Source organism: Eulemur rufifrons, chromosome 8, assembly GCF_041146395.1.
Source record: "Eulemur rufifrons isolate Redbay chromosome 8, OSU_ERuf_1, whole genome shotgun sequence".
NCBI lineage: Eukaryota > Metazoa > Chordata > Mammalia > Primates > Lemuridae > Eulemur > Eulemur rufifrons.
Genome location: NC_090990.1, coordinates 18428821 through 18438573, shown reverse-complemented (window position 1 = coordinate 18438573; position 9753 = coordinate 18428821). Strand labels below are relative to the sequence as shown.

General features: G+C 41.6%; 1 protein-coding gene across 1 annotated transcript in view; it reads left to right on the top strand.

The window, feature by feature from the left end:
• Positions 1–642: 642 nt before the first annotated feature.
• WASF2 (WASP family member 2) overlaps positions 643–9753 on the top strand; it is a 69877-nt gene continuing 60766 nt past the window's right edge. Inside the window, exon 1 of the mRNA XM_069479641.1 lies at positions 643–793. The gene's annotated coding sequence lies outside the window, so the exon portion shown is untranslated. The remainder of the gene's footprint in view (positions 794–9753) is intronic.

Genomic DNA, 9753 nt, shown 5'->3' with positions numbered 1-9753 from the left:
AAACTAAGACCCAGATAGGTTCAGGGAGTTGTCTGAGGTCGCTGAGTGAGGTGGCAGTTGAACCAGGGTCCACCTCACTTAACCATGGCCTTTCAGAACTAGTTCCCCGTGCCAGGACACAAGCCTCGCCCCGGATGGATCCTTTAGGGCGGGCTGGTGCGGATGACTCACTCTCCCCACCCTACTTTCCGCCTGGGCTGAGACCCGAGTGAAGGGACAACACTATCTGCAACTCGAGGGGTGTCTACAGAAAGTTTGTGGACTTGTCTCCTTCCTTCCACCAAAAATACTGGTTCTTTGAACTCTAACAAAAAGAATTCTTCTTTCAACGTACTTTATACAAGTTTTTACACTTTTTTAGGTGGGATTTTCCTACTGTGAATTTAAGAGTTGATTTACTTTAATCTCCGCCCCCACTTCACTTGGTTTGCCCCCCGCTGTTTACTCCGATTGCGGAAGTTGGCCGGGTGGAGCTCCTGGGACAGTACCCTTGAGTACGTCTTTTGCGTAGTTATTTAACTGGCATTGCACTCAGGCCAATGGGATGCCCGGAAGCCCCAGGCGGGTGGGGCAGGGAACCAATCAGGGCCGTTGGCGGGGTGTGGCTGCGTCCCAGGGCGGGGAATCGCGTAATGGCGGACACAGGCCGTGCTAGCGCGGCTGGGGGCGTAGCGCGCTGAGGGGGGTCTGGCCGTGTGGCAGCCGGTGAGGCGGTCCGCGGGAGCAGACCCCGTGCAGAGACTGGGCGGGCGGCCGACCCTTCCTGTCGCTGAGGGCGACTGCGGGAGGCCAGGTGAGCAACAAGTCGGTTTGGACAGACCCCCGCCGTGAGGCGCGGTGGGGGGGCCCCAGCCGGGTCGACCCTCCGGAGCCGCGCAGGGTCCGGGGGGAGTGGGTGCCGCGCCTGCTGCTGTAGACCGGCAGAGGCCAGGCGAGCGGTCAGCGCGGGGTGGCGTCTTAGTCCACCCCACCCCCTCGAGGGGGTGACCTGGAGTCCCCCTCGGAGACTTGGAGGGGCCCGCAAGTCTGTGAGGCAGTGAAAGTGTCCCAACTTGACCTGGCACTGCCACCAACTCGCTGTGTGATCTTGGGCAAGTCACTTCCCTCTCTGGGCCTTAGTTTCCCTATTGGTAAAACGAAGCCTTTGTTGGTAGTTGTACATGAGTTGGGTCTCAGCCATTGTCTTGAGATCTTGGGCAAGTTCTTCCCCAGCCTGAGCCTCAGTTTCCACCTCTGGACAGTGAAGCCATTGAGGTGCTGGTTGAGGCTCTTGGCCTGCTAAGTTGCGGAGCCTCAGGGAGGCCACCGAGTGTGTATATGTACAAGATGGCCTGCAGAACAAGGAGAGTTGGCTAAAGGGGCTCTGCCACGAAGGCCATGGGCGCTACCCAGACCATGATGGGGTGAGGTGGGGTCTGCATATAACACCCCAGGAATCCTGGAGCCTCTGAGATGGGGAAGTTTTTATACAGTTGTCCATGGAGTCAGAAGAGGAAGGACTCCTTGGCGCCTTTTGGGGCTGGGATTGGAATTTAGGCCCAGAAGTCAGAACGTTTAGGAGGAAGAGGGAGAAGAACATTTATGGCACTCCTGCTACTGTGTGCCAAACCTTGCTTAGGTATATGTTCTTATTTAATTTTTACAGCCACTCTTGAGAATTTACACATAAGGAAACTAAGTTTCAGAGGAGTTAAGTAACTTGCCCAAGGTCACACAGTAAAGTGCAGAGCTTATCAACACTAAGTTGTTTCCTTTGAGAAGCACCGGGCAAGGGGGAAAGTCACTGCCCACTTAAAAGTAGGGAAGTTTGCTTTGTCACAAATGGGGGAAGGGGCCCAGCCCCAGACATTTGATTTGACTTCTGGCAAGGAGACAGTCTTGATCTCTGGATGGTTAATTATAAGTTCATCCCCTTTGTTCAGTCTGTGATTTGGAAAGGGCTGTTTCTAAGTTGGTAAATGTCACTTTGAAGTCTTGTCAGAACCTCAGAGTGCCATTTGAATCCTGGTCCATTGGCCTATAGGAGAAATTTCACCAGCTATTGGTGTATTGACTTTTGGTTCAGAGTGGTGCCAGCTTTTTCTCCTCCCTAAGAAGGCCACGTTTTCTTGGGATGGGAGAAATTTCCCATTTGTTAGTTCAAATTTCTTTGGATTCCTTGGGGTGAAAGGTTCAATAGGCCACCTCTGATGAAGCTTAATATCCCTTTCTTTGTGCTCCCTGTTATCTATTTCCAGATGAGTGAAGATTGTGGATTTGGGGTAGGCAGTAGTTAGGCACTAAAAATTGCAGCCCTTAATTTTTCCAAACCTCAGAGCTTTTGGTTAATCAAAATAGTGGGACCGGCCTTGGGTATTGTTCTCATATGGCTATGGTAAGGAAGAAAATTGGAAGAGGAAGTTGCTGAGAAAGAGGGCGTTTCTTAGCAGTGGAGCCAATATGTATTTTCTTTGTTTGAAATTCTAAAACCAGAAAAGCAGCAACTAAAGGAGGAAGGAAGGAGAGAACTGTGAAACTCTTCTTCCTGTTCAAATGTCTTTAAGGGCTGTTCCTGTCTCTATCCATGTCCAATGCTCTGCTTTCACAGAAAAAGTCAATTGTAATTTGTTCAACATTTTCTTCTAGAATGAAATAATTTTAAATCTTAAACCCTCTGAGATATCGTTTTTATAAAGTCAGAACATTTTAGTGAGTAACTTATTTATCAGTGAATGATTCTTCTTCCCAACATAATTACCATTCAGTCTTTGACTATAGTTTAACTGTGATGTAAATCAGTGGATTTCAACCTAAGGATTGATTTAGATATTGGAGGATGCAAATGTTACCATCACTTGAAAAACGCTTAACGGTGTTTTTGGTTTTTGACATTTGTTAAAAGTATTTTTAATGCTTTATTTTCCAGGATTATGTATATGTGATAGTTGTTAAGACATTGAATTTACTACATGGGAAGATCTACATTTATTCTCAGTATTAGTTATATTTTCTGTATAAGATTTAGTCTTAATTAGTATCCCAGTACCGTATTCAAAATCTTTGGGGGGCCACAAAAAGTTCTTGGGTCAGTGTGTTTCTGAGTTTAGACATTTTTGGCTGTTTGGATTTTAGAAAAGAAATGTGGTATATGTACTAGATATTATGTAACACCAGAGAGGTCTGGGGCAGCACCTTTTAATCAAATGTATTACTATTTCTGTAGTAAACTGAATGTTCACACTAACTGGGATAAATAAATACTGTACTATCAATAGCCTCATGCCATTTCTTGTCTGGTTTTGCTACCAAATGAATAACAAAAAACTTGTTTTTCACAGCCTTTTGGATTTTGGAATTGAAGTGAAGGGATTGTGGACCTCTAGGTAAAATTATATGATGATGACAAGCATAATTACAAGGAAAAATATTGTATAACCAAATTAATTTCAAAGTCGTGAGTCCTAAAAACAGTATTACATAGAAGATGCTTTTTGTTTGTTTGTTTCTGTCCTGTTAAAATCTTACTCTAATTAAAATATGTCTGATATGCATTTTCCCTTAAGTACCAAAATTTATCTTTTTATACCTTCACTGGACTTAGTTTTAGATGTTAGAATGACATCGTCCACTTCTTTTTTAAATAGCAGTTTGTAGGGTCTTTGCTCATCATTTTTTGTATAGCGTTTAAGAGAATTGTACCTTTTTCTATATAATTCAGAGAAAGACTAATCAGGTGAAAATCTGTAGATTCTTGTTTGTAGGATTTTAAAGCTGATTTTTCCCTTCAGGGTGGTCTTTAGTATGAGGTAATAACTGTTGGATTGAATTTGGGTCAAATTTTTATTTATTTTTAATTTATGAAGCTTCCACAATTTGCACATCTTGATGTAAGGAGTTCACTAAAATATATTTAATTTAGAGTATTTCTATTTTATGTGTATGCTATATGAGAAACTTGTGTTTACCAACCATATGAATTTGGGTGGTTTCTTTAAATGGCCAAAGTCCTCTATGAGTATATTTTTTAAAACTTAGGCTAATTTAGCTTTTCTCAGATACCCCTACTATAGAATTGAGGTAGATTGGTGTTGTTGGAGGATGAAGAATTATTTTTTGTCTTTAGAAGAAGCCCCATGACAGCATGGATTTGAAGAATTCTGTCCTTCAGGAAACCGTGTAGCCACCTGGTTTGTGGGCTTCAATTTATTTTCCTATTTAGGTGCCTCCGTAGTTTCTGAAAATGGTGTACCTTCATCTGTCTGAGAGATACAAGGGGTGTGAAACAGTGTATCAGGAGTTGCAGGTGGAGTCGGTGATTGGACTAGGAATTAGGAACAGTTCTTATCCAGACTACCCAATTTCTTCTATTTCATAAGCACTGATAATATTGCAAAAGGAAGCCAGGCGTTAACGTGCCTATAGTCCCAGCTACTCAAGAGGCTAAGGTGGGAGGATCAGTTGAGTCCAGGGGTTTGAGGCTGCAGTGTGAGCTATGGTGACACGACTGCACTCTGGCCTGCCCAACAGCACAAGACCCCATCTCTTAAAAAAAAAAAGTAAGTAAAATATATTGCAAAAGGATTACAAATTAGTAGACTAACATCCTATTCCAAGTTATTTTGTTGTGACTGTGGGTAAATTCTTGAAGACAGGTACTGTGTCTCACATTTCCTTTGTATTCTGTAATGCCTAAAGGCCTGGGCTTCTCAAACTTATCAGAATTTTCCCCCAAAATATGTATACCTGGCCCAGGAGCTCTGATGTCAGTATACAGCCAGGATTGAGAACCATTGGTAAAATATATTATAAATGATCAATAAGTATTTTGAGCACTTACAACTGACATGAGTTGGGGAGCGTGGAAGAGGACCCAAATTTTTTCATGAACTACATAGCTTTTCGAGATATCAACACGTATCTGACAGCAGATCTGTACCCATAGTCAGTTCATTGTTGACTACTCTGCCAGAATTACCCCCCTTATTTTATGACCTAGGCAGGGTTAGACGCAGTCTGTGTTAACAGACAATTGAAATTTTTGTTTACCCCTTGGTTAGTGGCCTTACTATGATTGATTAGGGCAGCAATTGCTAAATTGGGAATAGGTGGAAATGCAGAATTCTTGAGGATTTGGGTGGGGGAGGTGGATCGATGGGCACCAGTAATACCAAAGGAAGAAATGAAAAGTTGTAATTTGACTGGGTCTCCAAGATATAGTACAACACATGGAACATAATTGACACTCCATAGCTTTTTCTTGACTGTTGAAATGAATGGCTTCTTGTTTTTATTTTTATTTTTTTAAATTTTTTATTTTTCATTTTTCCTTTTTATATATATTTATCATGTCTTAAAGCTATGAATGGCTTCTTGTTTGGGAAGAGAAGTACAGGCTATGACATAAGATCCAAGATGCTTCCTACTCATTCTTTGTGGCAGATCGTCCGTTTCATGAAGCTTTCTCTGGGAAAAGTTGAGTGACTCCCCTCTTTTTTTTTTTTTTACCCCTTTGTTAAAGCATTTGCCAGATTGTCAAATCTGATATGGGACAAATTACAAAACTCTTTCTTCTACCTGATTGTGAGTTCCTTAAGGTCAGGACTATATATATATATATATATATATATATATATATTTTTTTTTTTTTTTTTTTTTTTTTTTAAAGAGATGAGGTCTCACTATGTTGCCCAGGCGGGAGTACAGTGGCTATTCACAGATGTGATCATAGCTCACTGCAGCCTCAAACTCCTGGGCTCAAGCAATCCTCCTGCCACAGCCTCCTGAGGAGCAGGGACCACAGGTGGGCCACTGCACCTGGCTTATATGATTCATTTTTGAATGACTAGTGCACAATACCACAATGTAGGCTTCATAGATGTGACTAATGCTTAAATTATGGCCTCCGTATTCTTCCTGCTTCATTCTTGTGTGCTCCTCTTACATTTTATGGTCAGATCAGGAATGTTTAAGCAGCATCCCTGGTCTACCCACTAGATGCCAGTAGAACCTCCCCCCCCCCCCCCCCCACTGTGTGACAATCAAAAATGTCTCCAGGTATTGTCACGTGTACCCTGGGGGGCAAAAGTGTCCCCTATTGAGATCTGTATCCACAGGAGTAGGGGCAGTAGAGTAATAGAACAAAGTGAGTGTATGTGTCCTCAGGTGCATTCTTTCCTTTTATTCTTTCTTTCTGGTTATAGAATTCCTGTCTCTGATTTTGGTTAAGAAAGGAAAATGAAGGAAATCAGGAGGTGACAACTTTAAAATAGCCCCATTATTTTTATTCTGTTCAAATTTTATTTTATTCAGTTTAAATATATTAGAGCAGTACAGATAGCTGAATTATTTATGCAGATCTATGTAAATTCAATTTCTACCACTGATTAAGATTAGATGGAGTAAAGAACTACTAGAATATTACTACCTTGCATGAAAGACTGTTTCTTAGAAAAGCTCATAGCTATAGCACAACAAAGTGACTATGATCAACAATAAGTTAGGGTATAATTTAAAATAACTAAAAGAGTGGAATCAGAATCCTAATGCAAGGAAATGATAGATGCCTGAGATGATGGATACCCCAGTTACACTGATTTGATTAATTCATATGCCTGCATCAGAATATCACATGTACCCTATAAAGATATACAACAATTATATGCCCATAATAATTAAAAAATAAAAAAGCACCCCCCAAAAAAAACCTGAAAAGTTTTACATAGCTGAAAAGTTTAACACCTAAAGAATAACCAGCATTGCTTTCATAAAGGCTTTGTTAGGCTTGTCAGGATTCTTCTTTGCTAATTTTTGAGTTTCATAGCTACGATATATCTTTTGATATTCCTGCAAAGATACTTTATAATTCTAAAAAAACATGTTTAGCATGGACGTGCTTTTCTTTTCTTTTTTCTTTTTCTCACAGACTGGGTCTTGCTATGTTGCCCAGGCTGGACTTGAACCTGGGCTCAAGTGATTCTCCCGCCTTAGCCTCCCAAGTTGCTGGGACTATACACATGTGCCACTGTGCCCAGCTTGGTCATGCTTTTCCAAGCTCAGTATTTTTTGTTATAGGTAGACTGATCAAGGCAGTGGTCCTTGGTTCTTTTGGGCATTCATAAATTAATGACAAGGTGGTAGTAACATTTGGGGACTTCACTCTCTTTTGGCCAACTCTCTACAATATAATGTTATAATCATTCATGTCTTAGTCACCACTAAGGTGAAGTTGAATGAGTGTTTTTTTCCTGTTCCATTTGAAGTTATGAATGGTACTTTAGAGAATTCAAATGTATAGTTATGAATAGTATCTCAGAATAGTTACCATTTATGCAAATGAAACACACTTCTTAACTTAGAAACCAAACAGAATTGAATTAGAAAAGAGAAGAATAGAGACAAGAATTGTTGAATGCTTGCTGAGGAAATAGTGTTCAGATACAGAAGTATCTCAGAAAAATTTGCTTTTCATCATGATCTCCACAGACTAATAAAAATAAATAATTTGAGATTGATGGGAGAAGCTGTTAAACTTTGCCTGTGATATTTCTTTTCAAACTTTGTTTTTCTTTTCTGGTAAAATATGGAGAAGTCTGAGATATGCTCTCTTAGTTGTAAGAGAAATTCCAGTTGAAAAATTTTTTTTTTTTTTTTTTTTGAGACAGAGTCTCACTCTGTTGCCCAGGCTAGAGTGAGTGCCGTGGCGTCAGCCTACCTCACAGCAACCTCAAACTCCTGAGCTCAAGGGATCCTCCTGTCTCAGCCTCCCGAGTAGCTGGGACTACAGGCATGCACCACCATGCCTGGCTAATTTTTTCTATATATATTTTTAGCTGTCCATATAATTTCTTTCTATTTTTAGTAGAGATGGGGTCTCGCTCTTGCTCAGGCTGGTCTCGAACTCCTGAGCTCAAACGATCCGCCCACCTCGGCCTCCCAGAGTGCTAGGATTACAGGCGTGAGCCACTGCGCCCGGCCAGGAAAAAAAAAAAAAAAAAAAAATTTTTTAAATTTTTAGAATATAGAAGCCCTTTTGAGAAGTAGTGGTTCAACTCAGTTGCAATTTAGGCAAATATCGATGTGTGTATGCGCACATGCATACTTACACAGATATATGTATGATGTGGCTCCTGTGAAATTTATTTTTTATTTTTTTGAGATAGAGTCTCAGTCTGTTGCCCGGGTGAGTGCTGTGGCATCAGCCTAGTTCACAGCAACCTCAAACTCCTGGGCTCAAGTGATTCTCCTGCCTCAGCCTCCTGAGTAGCTGGGACTACAGACTTGTACCACCACACCTGGCTAATTTTTCTATATTTGGTAGAGATGGGGTCTCGCTCTTGCTCAGGCTGGTGGTCTGGAACTCCTGAGTTCAAGCAATCCTCCTGCCTCTGGCCTCCCAAAATGCCAGGATTACAGGCATGAGCCACCACGCCCGGCCTGAAATTTAAACTTTGTAATTGACATAGTAAAGTAAGGAGAGCAGTTCATTTTCTGTCCCGTATCTAGAATTGAAACTCTCCCCTCCCCGTTATGCCATTTTTTTTTTTTTTTTTTTTTGAGACAGAGTCTCACTCTGTTGCCCGGGCTAGAGTGAGTGCCGTGGCGTCAGCCTAGCTCACAGCAACCTCAAACTCCTGGGCTCAAGCGATCCTACTGCCTCAGCCTCCCGAGTAGCTGGGACTACAGGCATGCGCCACCATGCCCGGCTAATTTTTTGTATATATATATTTTAGTTGTCCATAAAATTTCTTTCTATTTTTAGTGGAGACGGGGTCACACTCTTGCTCAGGCTGGTCTTGAACTCCTGACCTCGAGTGATCCACCCGCCTCGGCCTCCCAGAGTGCTAGGATTACAGGCGTGAGCCACCGCACCGGCCCCCCGTTATGCCATTGTTCTAGCAAGTACTTAGTCTAAAAAGCTTTCTCTCTTATCAGGTCTTTAGAAATTTTATTTATGTAGAAGAATGTCTTGGATCATGCCCATTGATCTCATTGATACTCCCTTTGACTCACAATTTGGAACTGTAAATAAATGTCCCTTTTTAGAATATTGGTAGTCTTTAAAGAATAGTATTCCCAATACCAATGGCATCTGTGGAATTATGAAAAGTATAGGACCAACTTTCCCCCTTTCTTTACTTTTAAAACTCCTGCACCAGCCTGAGCAACAGGACAAGACCCTGTCTCTACAAAAAAATAGAAAAATCAGCACAGCATGGTGGTGCATGCCTGTAGTCCCCGCTACTCGGGAGGCTGAGGCAGGAGGATTGCTTGAGCCCAGGAGTTTGAGGTTGCTGTGAGCTAGGCTGACGCCATGGCACTCTAGCCTGGGCAACAGAGTGAGACTCTGTCTAAAAAAAAAAAAAAAAAAAAGTGAAAGTTTTCTCAGATTTATTTTTGTTTCTGCCTTTTTCCAATTATGAAAATAGTGCTCTTTGTAAAAGTAAATAAATAAATAAAAATGGCCCAATTTGGATAATATGAAGCAGAAAACGAGTATCGCCTGTCATCTTACCAGTTAGCATTTTGACACATTTTCCTCTTTTTCTGCATTTTGTTGACCACAGCTGAGATCATAGTTTAAGGGTTTTTGGGCTTCCCTTGTTATGTAGGTTTGTCACACCCTCATTAATCAGTTTTTGTTATTTCAGTGCTCACGTTTGGGGCTACCCTAAATCTGACTATCTAGCTGTGGGTAAACTTGGCAGGGTTGGCTTCATTAGGCAAAATTTTGGAACACTTACTATACATTCCTTCATCACCCACCTCATTCTTGCA